The 17,717-nt window shown below is 50.7% G+C and overlaps 1 pseudogene; it reads right to left on the bottom strand.

Moving 5' to 3' along the window:
* Window positions 1-9,687: 9,687 nt before the first annotated feature.
* On the bottom strand, window positions 9,688-10,092 carry LOC101699209 (prefoldin subunit 4 pseudogene; annotated as a pseudogene).
* Between the last annotated feature and the right edge of the window lie 7,625 nt (window positions 10,093-17,717).

The raw sequence follows: 17,717 nt of genomic DNA, 5'->3' as shown, positions 1-17,717 counted from the left end.
ACGGCCTTGTGCATGTAGACAAGAGCTCTGCCGCGAAGCTACATCCTTAGCCCTTTCTAGTTTTCATTTGGAAGCAGGGTATCGCTAAAGTGGCCAGGCTGGCTTCAAATCCTCCTGCCTCAGCCTTAGTAGCTGGGATCACAGGCTTGCGGGCTCCCCCGCCCCCCCCCCCCCGGGCCTATTTAAAAGGTCGGACCCTTGCCCGGTGGCCTCCGTCTGCAGCCGAGGCCCCTCCCTGCCGGGCTCCCGGGGCGCGACCCCGTGTACCCGCGCGGCCGACCCTGCCCGAGCACTTCCCGGTGGCCGCAGGGCGGGGAGCGAGCGGGCCGCGGCAGGGCGGGCGGCAGGAAGCGGTGCATTGTTCGGGCCGCGGCCCGGCAGGGAGTTCCCGGCCCCGCGCGGACTTAAAAGGAGAAAGCAGCGCCCGCGATGGCCGGGCAGCCAGCAGCCTGCGCGCCGGAGGAAGCGCGGCCCGCGCTCCGCCGACCCCAGCATCCGCTCCGGGCCCTGCGGCCCGGGAAGGTGGAGCGGCCGCGCCGGCAGCCGGCCAGGCTCGGGTTCGAATCCCGGCTCGCCGCCTCGCGGAGCCTGGAAAAGTACGGGAGCCGCTGGAAGCCCATCCCAGGGAAGCCTCGTGTCTACCTCATCCCCTCCCAGCTTCTCCTTGCCCGCACCCTGCTCAAAAGCCCACCCCGGGCATCAGAAGAACAGCAGGTGGGGCCAGGTGTGGTAGTTCGAGGCCAGCCTGGGCTGCATAGTGAGTTCAAGGCCTGCATGAACTATATAGTGAGACCCTGTCTCAAAGCAAAACAACAAAACCACAGGTGGTGAAACCAAATTTCAAGGGAAACGTTTTTTAGTTTTTTTTTTTTTCTGGTACCGGGGATCGAACTCGGGTCCATTGCGCTTGCGCAGCAGGCAGCGAACCCACTGAGCTAAATCCCGGCCCCCCTAGTTTTTTAGTTTTTTATGTTGTTGTTCTGGGTGGGACTTGGCAGGCACTGCGATGGATAGGGAAACTGAGGCCTGGAAGGAGACAGGCTTGTTTAAATCATCACTTACAAAAACCTTATTAGGTGGCATTTTTACAAACCTGGGGCTTTCTCCCTGTGCTTAGAAGTACAGCCACCTAGGGTGGGGGATTTAGCTCAGTGGCACCATGCTTACCTCTTGAGCATAGGTCCTGAGTTCGATCCCCAGAACCAAAAAAAAAGTAAAGAAGTACAGCCACTGTGGGTTAATAAAGATGGTGGAATGGCACTGTGACTGGGGTCGCTGGTCCATCCCCTCTACAGATCACTGTCTTGGCCAAGCAGGCTGAGGAACGAGGGCTTTTGTTGGTCTGTTTGGAGAGATGTTAATCCCCACCTTGCTGGCACCATAATTTTGGGCTGGGATATATTTAAGACCTAATCAAGGCAGGAAAAATTAAAGGATTAGCAACTCCATTCCAGCCCAGCCACCAGCAATGAGCTTTGCCCTCTCGCCTTGGACTGGACTCCTGCTTCATTGGGTGGGTGGCTGGAGGGGAAGCTAGGGAAGGAAAAGTTTCAATCTTTACTATTCTCACGGGGGCCCAGAGAGGTTCAGTGGCACTAGGTCACACAGCACCGTGGCTGTGAAGCAGAGCCCCTAGCTCCACCCACAGACATCTTCCTGGGGGAGAACCTTCTTCCTGCATGGTAAAATGTTGGGGACCTGTCCTCAGGTGCTTTCACCAGCCAGGCCAGGAGATTCTGATTATGGAGAGACAGCCTCCCCTCCATCCCTGCCCCCTGCCCAGCCTGGGGAACCCTACACCGGGGGTGGGGGGGTAATTGAGATCAGATGCGGCTGTGACCCATGCTACGCTCCCCGGGAAGCTGGAAGCATTTATTGTCTGGAAGGGAATCCAGGGCCCTCTCTGGGCTGGCCGTCCGGCCTCCCTCCGTCTCTGCCCCAGGCGGCCCAAGGTGGATGGGCCCCAAGGAGCCTCGGGTGCTGCCTGGGGGTTAGAGCCTGGCCTTGATGAATACGACTGCTGAAAGCACCTTCCTGGCTTCCTCCTTCCTGGGGATACAGTTACAGGGGGCCAGACTTCCTGTCCTGTCCGGGCCCCCACCTTCTCCAGTGCAGTGCAGTCCACAGGCTCCTGGGCAGGGTGCCACCCCACCTCACCTCGCAGCTGGCCCCGGCTCTCAGCTCAAATGTCACCTCCGTGGGGAGGCCCTCCCTGACCACCCTAGGTTCCAGCCCACCTACTGGCAGTCCCTCCTGCTTAACCTGCTTCCTTTTCTTCCTATCACTTATCTCTAGCTGGATGGTTCATTTATTTTCTTATAATAACACTTATTTTCTGTTCTCACTTTAAGAATCTGAGGCCTGTGAAAGTGGCGACTTTGGTGATCTTAGGGCTTGGAATTGTGCCTCACACACAGCAGGTGCTCAGTAAATACTGGCTGATGAACATGGCTGTGAATGAGCCCCCGTCTTTGGCCTTTAAACTTGGAAACTTGAATCTCTCTGCTCTGCGCTGAGATTTGCCACCCTTGACATCCAGCCTCCAGTTTGTTCTGATTTCACACTGTTTTGGTGTGAAACACCAGTTTCTAGTGCTGTTCTTCTGCCTGCATTTGACTGCCTCTGGCTCTCACCTGGGAGCTCCAGGGCGACCTCTGACCTGGTGTGCCTGATCCCTCTTCCTTGCCCTACCCTTTCCAGTCTCTTCCGTGTGGCTCTGTGTCAGTCTCTTGCTCTTCCTGAGCTAGAATTCTTCTAACAGCAGCTTACATGGGAAGCTCAGTGTAAGACAGATAAAGGGTGAGAGGTGGGAAGTGGCCAGATCCTGGAGTCTCTGGCCTTTCCTGTGGCCTTCCTCAAGCTTTGAACAGCTTGGAAACTCCAATTTGAGGGACTTTTAGTCTCTTTAGTGGTGTAATTCTGCAGAGCTCTTACTTAGGTGTTTGGTTTTAAGGGCCCATTTCATCAGACATTCATGGACCTCAGTTGCGTGCTGGGCTATATTCTTTTTTTTGGTACCAGGGATCCAACCGAGGACCTTGCCCTTGCAAGGCAGGCATGGTGCCGCTGAGCTAAATCCCTGGTGCTGAGTTATATTCTAGTCCCTGGTCTCCAGTTTCTTGTATCCAGTTTTCGCTCACCAGCAACCTGGAAGCAATTTTCCTGGTGGGGCCTGAAGTCTTAGGGGACAGGGCAGGGTACCTGCTGGCCAAGCACCTTTGAGGACCAAGGACAGGTCCTTTTGATGACGTAGCCCCACTGGGCCCCAGCGTGACTGGCAAAGTGACCTTGAGTGAAGAAGGTGACCGTCTTCTTGGCTGGCAGAGCCTCCTACTGGGTTTAGGTTGGTGGGATCCAGATGTCTTGTGCGATGCACAAATTTCAAGGGTGGTTCCTGGGTGTGTGACCCCTTGATTGGTTTTATGTTTCACTGTCATCGTCTGGAAATTTTTGATACTGTTTGAACCAAGGGGCTGTGCATTTTCACTTTGCTTTGGACCCTGACTGTTCTTGGCCAGACCTGGGGGGCAGAAGCTGGTCTACCAGCTCCCAGCTGGGCATCGGAGGCTGAACATGCTCTTCTATGGGGGATTTAGGCATGATTACAACTCTGTGGGTGCTCAGGATCAGGGAAGAAAGAGATGCGGTCAGCTTGTGTAAAGTGCCCAGCCATTGCAGGTGCTTGGTGCCTGCTGGGAGACTCAGGTGCCAGGTGCCAATAGGGTGTGTGTGTGTCTGGTGGTGTGGGTGTGGATTGATTCTTTCCACCAGAGGCATTAGAGAGGGCTTCCTGGAGGAGGTCCCAGGGACCTGACATTAAAGGACAAATCAACCAAGAGAGGTGGGTAGGGCATTCTCCCAGGAAAGTCTGGGAAGGGCATAGACACCTGGCCTGGCTGGGAGAGTGAGTGAGGGCAGAGTGGCCGATGGTGAAGGCTAGAGGGGAGTAAAGGGGAGTAAAAGCAAGAGGCCTGGATTTTATCCTGTGGGCTTGGGAGATCCCAGCTCCTCTCCTGATGGAACAGAGCAGTAGAATCCTATTCAGTGTTATACATGGGGTAGAGTTGGCCCGGATGGGGATGGCTTTTTAAGATTTCATCTGTAAAAAAAGAAAAAGACATTGCCTCTAAAATATGTTTAGAAACTACAACTATTGGGCCTGGGGTGGGTGAGTGGAAAGCTGGGGAATTACAACTGAGAGGGCAGGCACGTGCTCCTGGGTCATGGCAGTGTCTAGACCCCAGGGCTCCTGCCTCCACAGCCAGGGCTCTTTGGACTCTGTACCTGCTGGAACTTGCCCATGGGAGCAGTTGGCTGAGACCTCTGTCTCAGTGCCCTGCCGTCCAGGCACATCTGCATCCCCTGCAATGAGAATCCTTCCTCCCTCCTTAGCCATCCGGGTCTATCCTGGGAAAAGATGGCCTATGCTGCCATCTGGTGGTCACTTAGCAACACTGTCCTGCTAATTAATGGTCCAGAGAAGGGACTCTTCGCCCTGGGTCAGGAGAGGCTGGCTTCTGGGGCATTGACCCCTTTGGGACTCTGGGACCCTTAATGGTGGTATAAACCATTAAAAATCTGTTTCCCTCCTGTTTTTCCCAGTCATAGAGAGTTAGCACCTAATTCAGAAGGCTGGGTTTTACTCAACTCTTCCCGTTCCTTTCTGTGCTGAATGCAGTCTGTTCCCAGGTCGCGTTGTTTCTGCCTTTCAGGTAGATCTGGAGAGTGTCACCTGCTCTCCATCCCCAAGACCAACTCACCTCCACCCTCTCCTGTTCTCTGCAGTCATCTCACATTCGGTCTTGTCCCCTTGGGCCTGTCAGCCATCTGCTCTGCATGCCGCATCCTCAGGACCTTGCTAAACCCCACAGCTACTCACATAACTTCTTGCTTAACCACCAACGACTCCCCATTGCCCCAGGACAAAGGCCAGACTCCTCATCAGGGCATCTCTCTGGAAACAGGGGCCCTCTGCAGGCCCCCAGCCCTGCCTCTCGCTCTTGCCTGCCCTCTCTGGGCAGTGCCACAGTGTGGCTGAGACCTGGACTCTCGTGCCTGGGTGCTGCCTCAAGGTCTCATCTTTGTCAGTGGATAACTATGTTACCTCACTCAGCTTGCTCCACTCAATTTCTTAATCTGTGAAGCAGGTTAATGTCAGGTTACTTCACTGTTTCCCAAGCAGTAAAACAGCATGCATGACAATAATGCCTCCTGCAGGGGGCGATTGTGAGGCTTAACCCAAATATGGAAGAACTTGTGCTAGATTGGAACCAACTACAAAGGCACAGTCTCCACACAGGGCCACCTTCTCCGCTGACATCCAATTAGAATTGCAGGAGGTTCTCACAACCACCTTCAGTTTTGATCATTTGTTAGGGAGACTCACAAAGCTCCCCGAGAGCTGGCAGACCACAGAGCTATGGTTCACTACAGGGAGGGTGCACAGCAATGTTGGCTAGAAGAGATAGATAGGCAGAATCAGGAGGGCTCCTTCCACATGGGAAGCTTCCTTTGTCCTCTGCCCACAGGCTCAGGGCATGAGGTCCCCTCGAATTGATGTGACAGTGTGCACCCAGTGTAGCCAAGTAGTAAGCTCACCTGAGCCTGTGTTCCAGCCAAGGGCTGATTAGTTGGTTGGTTGTTGTCTGCCTCAAGGTTGACTGCTGTGGCATGATCCAAAGCCTCCAGACCCTAAGTTACATTTTTGATCTCTCTGGCATGGCCAGCTCCCATCTTAGCACTATCCAGGTGTGGCCAGCCCACCCTGTATCATACTTCTATGACCTAAGCTGTTCTATGAGACATAGCATGCAGTGGGGCCAGAGATTACTTCCCAGAAGCCCAGGGCAGAGGCCAGACCTTCTTTTTTGGGCAAAGCCAAATCCATAATCCCATAGAAGTGGTGAGCATGCTGCCTGGCTTCATAAGTTATCAGAGTATTAGCTGTTCTCGTACACTAACTGCAGTCTGCTCCTCTTGGTTCCCCCCTGCCTCCAGGCCGTTGATGTCTGTTCTCTCTGCAAGAACATTTTTTCTCTGGGGAGACCAAGTTAATGTGTTTCTTCCCCTTCTTTTCCTCCACCCCCCACTTGTTCCATAGTGCTGGTCTGGGCAATGGCCAATGCCTGTCTCCTCCATCAGAGTGTGGCCACCTTGGGGAAAGGGACCATCTGACTTATTTTTTTCCCATCCCCAGTGCCCAGCAGAAAATAAGCACTAGTTATTAATTTTTGAGTTCCCCATTATAGAACTTAAAAAAAACACAGAAAAATTAGACCCAGAGAAAGGATCTAGAAATAGTAGAACTGTGGCCAGAGCTGGGGCATTTCCTTTACCTTATAATAGTAACTATTATTATTATTATTAATTAAATGTCAGACTCTATGCCAATGCTTGCCCACATTATCTCTTTTCAAATCAGAAACTCACATATGCACAATTACCTCCCTGTTAGAGGTGGGCCCAAGCTCCCAAGGTCATGTAGCTGTCGAGGGCCCAGGCGGGACCCATGCCTGCTAGAGGAGCTACCTGCGTAGCTTCTTGAAGCAATCACGCTGCTAAGGAATGTGATCACCACCTGCCTGTCTCTCCAGGGCCATCAGGCAGGGGAAGTGACCCTGGCAGAGGGCTCCAAAAGCAGCAGCATCAGGGTCAGCGGCAGGCCAGGGAGGCAGATTTCAGCTGGTGTCCAAAGACCTTCTGAGAACTGAGCCTGGCAAGTGTGGAGGCAGCAGATGGGCTCCTGCTTTACATCTCTGTCACAGGGACGAGGCCTGGTGTGTCCTGAGGTCCAGACACAGCCAAAAGTAGGGACATCTCCTGCCTCCCCCATCTCTGATGGCCCAGGCTCCGGGTGGGGAGAGGGGTGCTGGGGAAAAGGGAAGGAAGAACCACCCAGGCAGAGGTCAGTGAGGAGCAAGAGGAGGAGGGAAGGGCTCCATCTCAGCTCTCAGGCCTTGCTCTGGACTCTGAGGAACAGGACACTCCAGGGTGGGGAGCAGGCTGCTGGGTGTGACCTCTCGGGCAGATCAGGCAGAAATTGAGCCCCAAACAAGCTCCCTCTGATAGCCTCCTGGGGGAGGACCTGATCTGGGACCCGGAGGCCTGGATTCCAGTGGGTTCTCTGCTGTGTGTCCTTGTGTGGACCCCTTCCCCCTCTGGGCTCAATCTCCAGATCTGTTGAGTGGAAATTTGGGCCCGGTGACTTGAGGCCCCTTCACTAGAGAGACAGGAAGCAGAGGCCTCGGGGTGGGGAGGGCTCTGGAGGTCAGGTTGGGATGTGTTCTGGCGTCCACTGTCCGCAGGCTAAAGCCTAGTTCCTCCCCACCCCTCCCCGCTTCTCTTCTGTCCCCCACACAGACCACAGCCTCCTCTTCTCCTTTTCTATTTTCAGACAGAGTTCTGAGGAAAGCCCAGGATGGCGCCTGCCCAGGAGCTCTGAGTTGCTGAGGGAGGCATGTCCAGCAAAGAGGGCACCATGTGGTTAGAAGTTCATGGCAGACATAGCTGGCCCTCCCTTCTGAGCTGGAGAGCGCCTGGTGGGATGCGTGGAGGTGTGAGGGGTCTTTTCCTGTCCTCCCTACTCTGCCCCAGCTCCCAGGAGACACTGGTTCCTGCTGCAGCCTGGACTGCCCAGGGGGCTGGTGGTGGTCAGGGTGGGATAGGAACACCGACTCAGCCCTTATTCCCTGGGCTTGCCCTGACCGGGACAGCCCTAGGGGCCTACAGTTCAGTGGCTGTGCTCTGGGTTCAGTCTGTTACAGTCCCAGCCCCGTCCCCCACAGCCAGCCAGCTTGGGTGCTGGGGCTCAGACTCTTGCTTCCTCTTCTGCCCTGGGCTCTCAGAATTGTGCCTGGGACCCCATCCCTGAGAGGTAGAATGGCCAGGAGTCCGTGGTGGAGGACTTTCACCAAAGAGGATGTAGACTGCTTCCTGTCCCTCTCCTCTCCACTGTCCAGAGGAAGCATTTTACTTTAGGAGAGGGAGGGAGGAGAGAAAAGAGAGGAGACGGAGAGAGAGAGACAGGAAGGCACTGCTTCATGCATATGGCACGGAGCAGCTAATGTTTCCTCTGCCCTCCCCCCCGCCCCGCCCCAGCCAGGTCGGTACCCAAATCTCCCTCCTCTGGGTCCAGAGTCAAGATCTCCAGTCTTGTGGGGCCTCATTCTCATTCCACTCACCCCAAATGACCTTCCAGGCCTTTGGAACTGGAACTCACCCTGCCCTCTGATCCCAGTTCCCTGCAGACCTCAGCAGAGGGGAGAGGCTTCATGACCATGGGGCGTCATTGAAGGGTAGGGTTACCTGGCGAAGTCAAGGATGCATAAAGGTCATTACCAGTATGGGGAAGTGATCGGGTTGGGAGAACAGCAAGGACACAGGAAAAATTTCCTTATCTTTCTCTAGATCAGTCATTAACTCTGTATCTCACTATTTAGGAAATGATGGGGAATCTCATAGGAGGGAGGAAGTAGAAGGAAAGAAGTGTTGGGATGAAGGTGGAGATTCAGAGAACTGTGCTGGGCTGGGATGTGTTGAGTAGAATTATGTTGAGTCAGTTGAGTGCATTTGGTTTAGTTTGGCTAAAAAAATCAGAGTAGGGTAGAGTTGTGTCATGTCATGTTGGGATGGGTTGAGTTGAATTGTTTGATTGAATGAATGGAGTTGGGTTTGGATTTAGCTAAGTGTAGATGAGATGAATTGGTCTGACTTGAATTGACTTTAGTAGAATGTTGTAGTTAGGGTTTGGAAGGGAATAGATTTGATACAGGACACATAAATTTATAGGAATATCTTATAATATTCACCCAAAAAGTCAAATGCAGAAGAGTGCAAGAGATCTGTCCGTACATTGAGATCCGAAGAAGCCAGCTGAGGGCCTGGATCCCATGGCAGTGTCCCGTGTGAGTCCACATCAGAAGGCCGAGGGATCTGCGATGGAAGACTGAAGGCCTGTGGCAGAAGCCAAGGGGCCAGTGCTGAAGGCTGGAGAGTCTGCTGAGAGCCCTGAGATGACACCCAGGTGAAAGCTAAGTCCGGATCTCCTCCCAAGAGAACAGCAGCCAAAGCTCAGCAACCTCTGCTCTTCCAGGAGGGAGGTGAGATGCTCTTTGGAGTCCGGCAGCTCCTACAGGTGAACCTCAGGGAGGCCTCCAGGATTCTGGAGTAAGGCCCTTCCCAGGAAAATCAGCAGCATGCACCCTTCCCCTCTGCTTCTCCTTTCATGTCATTTTTTTTTTTTTTAAAGAAAATGACAAAGTTTAGTTATGAAATACATAGAGTGGACAGGTGCAGGATTGTACATTTTTGTAGGGCTTTCACCATCCTTAGACAGCAACCAGAATCAGACAGACAAACAATAGGACACAACTGTTAACTTTTCTATAAATGAAAACTGCAACAAGTATTCTAAATAATATAGAAACATAGAAGATTGTTTGATTTTAATAACATGACATAAAGCCCCTAGAATTGATATAATCATTATGCAAAAATACATAGATGAATACTGTCTTCTTTTAAAAATATAAAATAAATAAGACGTGAAAATAGGCAAGTTTCTACTAAATAAATGAAAACTTTAAAAAAAGAAAGTTTTCCTTTCCATGTCATTTGAAGAAGGCAAATTATCATTTTAAACAATATTCAAATTTATTAAATGAATTAAAAAAAGGTATTATAAAATGCTTAACTTTCATCAGCTTCAAGGTTTATGTGGCTGCCAAATTTTGCAGATAATTGAACTTTCAAATCTGCTAACTCCCAGTGAATTGATTCTACTCTGGGCTCTAAGGCATCGATTTCTTCTTGCAAATTTTTCTTTGCTTCTTCTAACATGTCTTGTGTTTCTTCTTGAGAACGGCTAATGAAAACGTCACCAATCTGGTAAGGTATCATTAAGCTGTCATCATCTGCGAGTATGATGTCATCACAAGCATCTTCTAAATTCTGGAGTTGTTTCTTTTTTACTTCTATTTCTTCTTTTAGCTCTGTGATTCTACTCATATTCTGTGCAAATTTGTTTATCTTTTGTTGATCTTTGAAAGTAACATTGACTTCTTCTGTAGTAACCTTCATCATGGTGGCCGCCATCTTGGGATTGCTCCTTACGTCATTTTTGACAAAGATCCTCAGGTGGGTCTTCCGCAGCCAGAGCTAGGCCCACTCAGTTCAGCTGGGCATTCCCACTTAAATTGACCATACCAGTCAATCCACCTCATAGAGTTAAACTGAGTCGGGTTGTGTTGGTGTGGTTGGATCAGGTTGGGTAGAATGGAGTTGAATTTGATTGAACTGTGTTAGGTTGGGTTTGGGTGGGGTGAGTGAAAGCACATCAATCTGGGTTGATTTGAGTTGAATTTAGGAGAGTTGAGATGGGTGGAGTTGAGTTGAAATAGGTTGGGTTGGGCCATAAAAAAGGATTAAAATACTCCAAGTAAATGGGAGCGAAGAGGAGCCCAAACCCTGGAACCATGTCTCGGGAAGGTGGAGTGAGATCCCAACAAGGGAAGATCTGGTGACGGGAGGTATCCATGGCTGAGATCTAGGTAGATCTGTGAATCTGAGATGGTCTGGCATAGAATGATCTGTCTCAGTGTTACACTTCCACTGGTAATGGAGGCTTACAACTGTGATTTACATTTTGGCACAGGAAGGAGAATCTGAACCACACTGGATGTGTGTGTGCTCACATATGTGTGTTTCTCTGGGTATGTGTGTAATTTGAACCAAAATCCATAGGTGATTCTTAGACGCTTTCCAGGCTTGGGGCTATCCCAGCTTAGAGTCAAGATCCCACAGAATTTTCACTCCTGTAGACAACAAATTAAGTTTGGGGGAATTTTGGGGCAGGAGGATTTTTTTTTTGAAGGTGAGTGAAGGGATGGGGGTAGAGATCTCTCCTCAAAAGACCTCCTTTGGTTTGTATTTATTTATTTATTTTTGATACTGGGGATCGAACTCGGGTCCTTGCACTTGCGAGGCAGGCGGCAGAACCACTGAGCTAAATCCCCGGCTCCTTTGGTTTTTAAACCAAGCTCTTGGGTGGCAGCCTTTGGGGGAAAAAAGAAATGTAGTATTTATTGTGCATCTACTGTGTGCTATTTTCACATCCATTGCTGTATTAAATCCTCAAATTTACTTGCCCCAGATACTTCCATTTTATAGTCGCAAAACTATGGTCCAAAGAATTTAAACAATGCCAAGGTCATACAGCTGGTGTGATGTAAGCCAAGGTCTGTCAGCCCTTGTATGCCAAGAGGGTGAAGGAAGACCAGAGGAGCTTAGATGCGAAAAGGAGGTGAGAGAGATGAAGAACCAGAAGGTGGGCTGGGGATTTAGCTCAGTGGTTCCGCCGCCTGCCTCGCAAGCGCAAGGTCCTGAGTTCGATCCCTGGTACAAAAAACAAAACAAAACAAAAAGGGGCAGAAGGGAAGGAATGGACTAGGGGAGAGGAGGCAGCATCTGAGAAGATCAAGCTGGGGGCAAGGTGGATAGGAGGGTCAGAGGAGGGGTGAAAAGATATGAGAGCGTGTAGCCATGCTGACGGAACCTAATCATGGCGCCTGTGGCTCACCCTGTTGTCTACAGAGGTAAGTTCTAGTGGCCCAAAGGGAGCCACCGTTTCATGAGTATTTATAGAATGAGTGGAGTGGATCAGGAAGGAGTCCCAGAGCAGTGAGGTCACTCCTGTTCCCTGAGTGGTGGGTGTCCCAGGTGGCATGGAGGAGGGGTGGTAGGTTGGAGATTCTGGGGAGACCACTCTTCCCTCATTCACTCACCATGTTCTTTCTCTCTTTCTCGTGGTCCTGTGGTTCCGTCCGATGGCTGAGCTTCCTTCTCCTGAGCCTCTGCAACTCATTCACCCTCCCCATGTGGGCAGCCCAGGTGGGTTGGAGGGGAGACTGGTTTCTCACAGTGACGGTGTGGGAACAACCTCACCGTGTCCAGGTCCTCTGAGAGGTTGAGGTTCCTGCCACAAAATGCAGAGAGGCCCGAGTGTGGCTCCACTCTTCTCTCTGCCTGTGTCTCCTCATCTGTACAAGAGGCGTGACATTTTCTCACAGGACAACAGGGAGGATCAAATGAGATAACAAATGGAAAAAAGTGTACGAACTTTAATGAGGAGTCTACAGCTTACACACACACACACACACACACACACACACACACACACACGGCTGTCATTTATTTAACAGATACTGAGATACTGATGCAGGCTTATTACACACCAGGCAGTGCCCTAAGCATTTTACTAGAATTAACTCATTCAATCCTCATAACAACCCTGTGAGGATGGTACTGGCATTACCTCCATTTCACAAATGTGGAAGTGAGGCCAGAAGGATCATGTAACTGAGTTGTTTGATTTTGGAGTATTTCGTTCATTCATTCAACAAACACTTTAAAAAGTGCTTTCTCTGTCCCACAGAAGGGGCCCAAACTTGCTCAAGGTGGTTGTGGTTCTCCTCTGGAGACACAGGTAGCTTCTTGGGGTGAAGGTTGGATATGCAGGGGGGAGACTTTTGGTTGTTGTCATCACTGAGATTATTACTATTATCCAGTCAAAATTTCTGCCCTTGGTAGGACAGGCCTTCGCAAAACGTCAAAAAATTGAATTGAATTGAAAAATCATTAAAGAAGAGAGCACAGACTTTGGAGACTTCCGGGCCTGGACTGAGTCCCAGCCCTCTCATTTCAAGACTTGGACAAATTGCTTCACCTCTCTGAGCCGCAGCTCCCCTCTCTGGAAACACAGTTGGAAACATTTGGGACATGCAGTGCCCGGTAGTATCAGGCAGGCCTGGGTTGCTCAGCAAACACAAATTCTTTTTTCCTGCTCAAGCAAATGCCAGGAAGTGCAGAGAAGCATAGCTTTGACTTCCAACCTGGCTGCAATCCCTTCTTCCTCCTTGAGGGCTCAGAGGGAAATGCTCCAGGAGGCTGAAGCAGGCTGGGCTCTGGGCATGCAAAAATATTGTCACTCCCTTGTCTCTCCATCCAGGGCAAGGCCAGAGCCCAGTGAGCTTGCCTTGGACACCAGCTCTGAGGCTGCCAACAAAGCTGCACAGCCTCTCTGAGCTGCAGCTTCCTTGTCTGTTTGCAGGAGAACGGAGCACGGCTGGGTACCAGCCCGGCATCCCTCCCCTCCTTTGATAATGGCAGCCTGTTTTCTTCTGGGAATGTTCTGCTCCTTTCTTAATCACACGGGCACATAGTCTAGGACTGATGGTCACAGTCAGGACATTCCATCTTCCTGGTCACAGCAGTTGGCTCGAGGGTGGACACAGGACAAGGCCAGAGCAGTCAGAAATGTCCCACATCTCTTCTTGGGGATGCCAGGAGATGGACACTCTCTTTCCTTAGGGGATTGGCAATGAGGACAGGGTATACTCATGGACCAAGTCTCCATAGTGTCACTTTGGAGCACCTAAGACGAAGCCAACAAAAGGAAAAGAGAGAAAGAGGAAGAGGAGGAGGAGGAGGAAGAGGAGGAGACAAACTGATATCTGGGTGCAGCCATAGGTGTCCTTGGATTTTCAGCAGGAGAGTTTATTCCTCCTCTTCTTTTGCCCAAATCAGTTGGAATTGCCTGTCACTCGAGTTGGGAACAACTCCTTATTCAGGGGATGAACACATTGACATCAAAGGGTTGCCATGTGGATCGCAGGAGAGTATCATGCAGTGGAAATGTTTTTCCAAGCTGTGATTGGTTAGATGACAGTGAGTTATTAACCAGGCATTGAAGTGGGGACACACATTCCATGTGCAGGACATGTCAGTCCTCGTCTAGTGGCCAGGGTCCAGAAAATGGACCTTCACAGCTCTTGCCTGAGAACTGAAGAGTTGTTTGGACGAACACATTTTTGCCTATAACTTTTCATTTGATGGGGTACAAGTCTACAAAGAGTGAGGTGCCCTTGCCTTGGGACACAATTACTTTTCGTGGAACTTGTTGCAAGGCTGATGACTGCCCAAGAGGCCACAGGATGCAGGGAAAAGATACCCAGCTGCACTCGGAGTCTGTCTGTCACCTGCTTGGGGCTGGACTGGGTCATCTCTCGGGAAACCCTGGCTGTGACTTTCTGGACAGGCGAAGGCTGCTCACCTTGGAGCATGCCGAATCTACTTGTTCCTGAGTTCTCCAGAGAGCCACCCTATAGCAGAAAGGGGCTCTTGCCTGGACTCTGGCAGACAGGGGTGGCTGGCTGGCCCCGTCTCCATTTCCGACTGCCTGTCCCTTGCCTGCCCATTCAAAAAATGCAATTTCCCAACCTCCGTGGCAGCCAGCTGAGGCCACGGGACTGTGTTCTGGAGAAAGATGTGTACCTGGTAGCCTGCCTGTGGGGGCTGCCTGTTCCCTTCCAACCTTTTCCTGCTTGGAAGATGGGACTGAGGCATGGCCCTCAAAGATGCAGCACACTCCGACCAAGGAAGCTGAGCAGGAAGGTGGGAAGAGCCCGGAAGCCAGATGGCATGATGGAAATGCCTGGCTCACTCAGAGTCCCCCCTCCTTTCTTTGGTTTAAATCTCCATGTTCTGGGGTTTTGTTACATGCAGTCCCCTAAGACACTGAGCCAGCACTTCCTGCAGCCCTTCTCTCTTAAATTCTTTCTAAGTGTCTAGAATGCCCCCCACCCCAGCCCCTGTAGGACCATAATGACAGAATTGGATTAACTACGTAATTATCAATTGTAATTATTCCACCAGTAATGATCATTTGTCAAGCACCTCCTGAGGGATAGGAATTGAGCTAAGTCCCAGGTAATAGACACTATTACTGTCCTCACTTTCAATGAGGAAACCAAGGCTCAGCGATGACAAATGACTTGCTCAAAGTCACACTGGCAGAATTTGGAAGCTGGCCTCCTGACTCAAGTCAACCTGACTCCCAAATCCCTGCTCCTCACCTTCAGCACTTCAACAGGTAATTTAACAAGAAGGGAAACTGAGCCCCAAGAAGGAGCGTCACTTCTTGACAGCCACACAATCATTTCAGGGGTTTCTGTTCCAAGAATAGCAAATGGCAGGGGCTTAAAATCCAGGCGAAGGTCTAGGGACAGGGGGAGCTAGTGAAGGTTCTAAGCAAAGTTAGGAAGGTATTTTGTATGTCAAAGGAGGCCACCTCTTTCTTCAACTATAGAGGAAGGGGAGGAGGAGGCAAGAAAGGAGGGGACTAATGATTTACAGTCATCACCCAGGCAGTTCCTCTTTCCCCTGGCTCCTTGGTCACAGGCCACTGGGCCCCCGATCCCAGGAATTGATTATCTGATGCTCTGTAGATTACCCTGATGGTGAGGGTGGGGAAGACGCCAGCTGCACGACACTCAGGCACACTGTGCCAATCAGATGGCTCCAGTACCCAGGGGAGAGGTCTGTGGGACCGGGGACCCTACAGTGGAAACTCCCCGGATGAGCTTGGGACTCTCTGCTTACCAAATTCCAGCATGTTTATCTTTTTCTTTTTTGGTCCATCCCCTCCAGGATTTGGATGTTTGTTTTAAAGATTCAGGGTTGGGGATCCAAGAGAGCCAGTGACAAGGGTGTAGCAAGGAGTTAGGTCTGTAATGTAATCAAACAGAGCAGGACTCAAATCCCGGCTACCAACTGTATAGCCTGTGGCCTGTAGCAAGTCAGTTACTTTTCCTATTTACAGAAATAGGGACCAAAAGAAAATCTACCCATGTAGCTGTTTATAACTATAAAGGACCTGATACCCTGAAAGCACTTAGCACCCTGCCTGCCACTTAGAAAGCCTCCCAGCAGTGGCTAGAGCTGGCCCCATCTGTCCCCGTAATCTAGGAAAATCTTTGAACCCCCTTTTGCATAGTGGAGATCCTGATAGCTTCCTTTTGAAGCTGTTGTGAGGATCTCAATAAGAAAGAAAAGTAAAAACATTTTGTTACTCTCAGTTCTCAACTGGACTATTTCATTTAAATGGACCACCCTAACAGGGATTTTTCTTTTCTTGCAGTACAGTTTTGTTTTGTTTTTTTCCTGGTAGCGGGGATTGAACCCAGGGCTTTTGCACTGAGATCCATTCCCAGCCTTTAAAAATTTTTTTTTTTTGTACCTGGGATTGAACTCAGGACCTTGCACTTGCGAGACAGGCAGTAGAACCACTGAGATAAATCCCTGGCCCTTAAATTTTATTTTGTTTTGAGTCAAGGTCTCACAAAATCCCTAAATTGCCAAAACTGGTGTCAAAGTAGCCATCCTCCTGCCTCAGCCTCCCATGAGGATGCTGAGATTACAGGCATGCACCAGCACACCTGGCCTTGGTCCAATCTTGAGCAAACTACTTCATCTTGGGGCCTCAGTTGCTTTTTCTGTAAATGGAAGTGACAATGCTGACTTCACAGGGCTGTTGAGAAAGACAAATGTAAGAATGCACGTAAAACACATATCCCTGTTGGGGGCACAGTACATACTCAAGAAATATTAGCCATTATTATTACTGCATCCACCGCTCTGGCACTGGGAAAGTGAAGAGGAGAACTTAGACACTTTGCTGCTCAGGTGGGGAATGGCAGTGAATGGTGGTGATGAACTAACACAGAGCTCCCACTGAGGCTGAGGATTCACACAGACTGCCTCAGTAATGCTTGCAAGGGTGGGATTATTAACTCTGTTTCATAGGGGTCCACAGAGGTCAGCTGGCTGCTTCAGGTCATATTAAGAGCTGGGGACAAGGGTTTGAGGCTGGGATTTGCAGAAATGTTGGGCTCATTCCAGAGCTTTACCGTCTGGCCATGGACTTGCTTGCAGAGGTGGGGCTGGGTGGGGCTGGGCCCTTGACTGACTCAGGTGAGTCAGCTCTGGATTTCCAAACAGCGGATGGGGCTCTGCAGGGGTGAGACCTCTTCCCGGGCATTCCGATCTGGGTCCTAGATAGGGTGGGCAGGAGGGCAAGTGAGTGAGGCAGAGAAGACACAGCCTCACCCTGTGTCAGGAGTGTGTATGGGAGTCCTTGCTGCCTTGGCTGGGAGCTGCTCAGGCCATAGAGTGGAGCTGAACCTGTGGGGCAGGTATCAGGCATGCTGGGCAATGGGCCCAGTGAGGGAAAGCAGGGAAACTGAGGCAGGCACCTGCACTTTTGGGGTTCACCACAATGAATGGGTGGGTTGGCAGCCACCTCAAAAAGGCTATTCCTGGACCCTCTCTCACTCATAGAAGGTCTGTTTCTTCTTGTGTTCAGTTATTCTCATAGGCACTTACTCATTTCTTTATCCAAGCAACCAGCATCACTGATGCTTTCTATTTGCTGGATCCTGTGCTTGGCTTTGGGGATACTGGAGTAACCCAGACACTCACAGCCCAATAAGGAGGAGAGAGGGACAAGGGGAGCCAGCTCTACTGTGACCGGGGAAGGCACAGGGGCTGCCTGGAGGAGAGAAAGCAGGGAGGCAGCTCAGAGGAGGTTTCCAGGGGACCCCAGGGTGGACATGTGGAAGTTCGCCGTTCTGAGGGCTAGCAAATCTCCCTGCATATCCAAGCCTTCAGCTTTTCACTTATTACTGTTTTACTGGTGCACAGTAGCTATGCAGAAGAGCATGGCCACTGTGTACATTGGTATATGCATGTGATATTTTATTATTGTCAGCCCTATTACCTACTTCTCCCTTTCCTCCCTCTTCTTCTATCCTCTTCCCTATCTCTGCAAGTCCACCTTCTAGTTTCCCATCATCTCTCATTGATTTTAGTTGTTCACTTATTGT

Source organism: Heterocephalus glaber, unplaced genomic scaffold (genome assembly GCF_053883595.1).
Source record: "Heterocephalus glaber isolate CG9 unplaced genomic scaffold, H.glaber_assembly_v1.0 deba00001479, whole genome shotgun sequence".
NCBI lineage: Eukaryota > Metazoa > Chordata > Mammalia > Rodentia > Bathyergidae > Heterocephalus > Heterocephalus glaber.
This window is presented reverse-complemented; position numbering and strand designations above follow the sequence as displayed.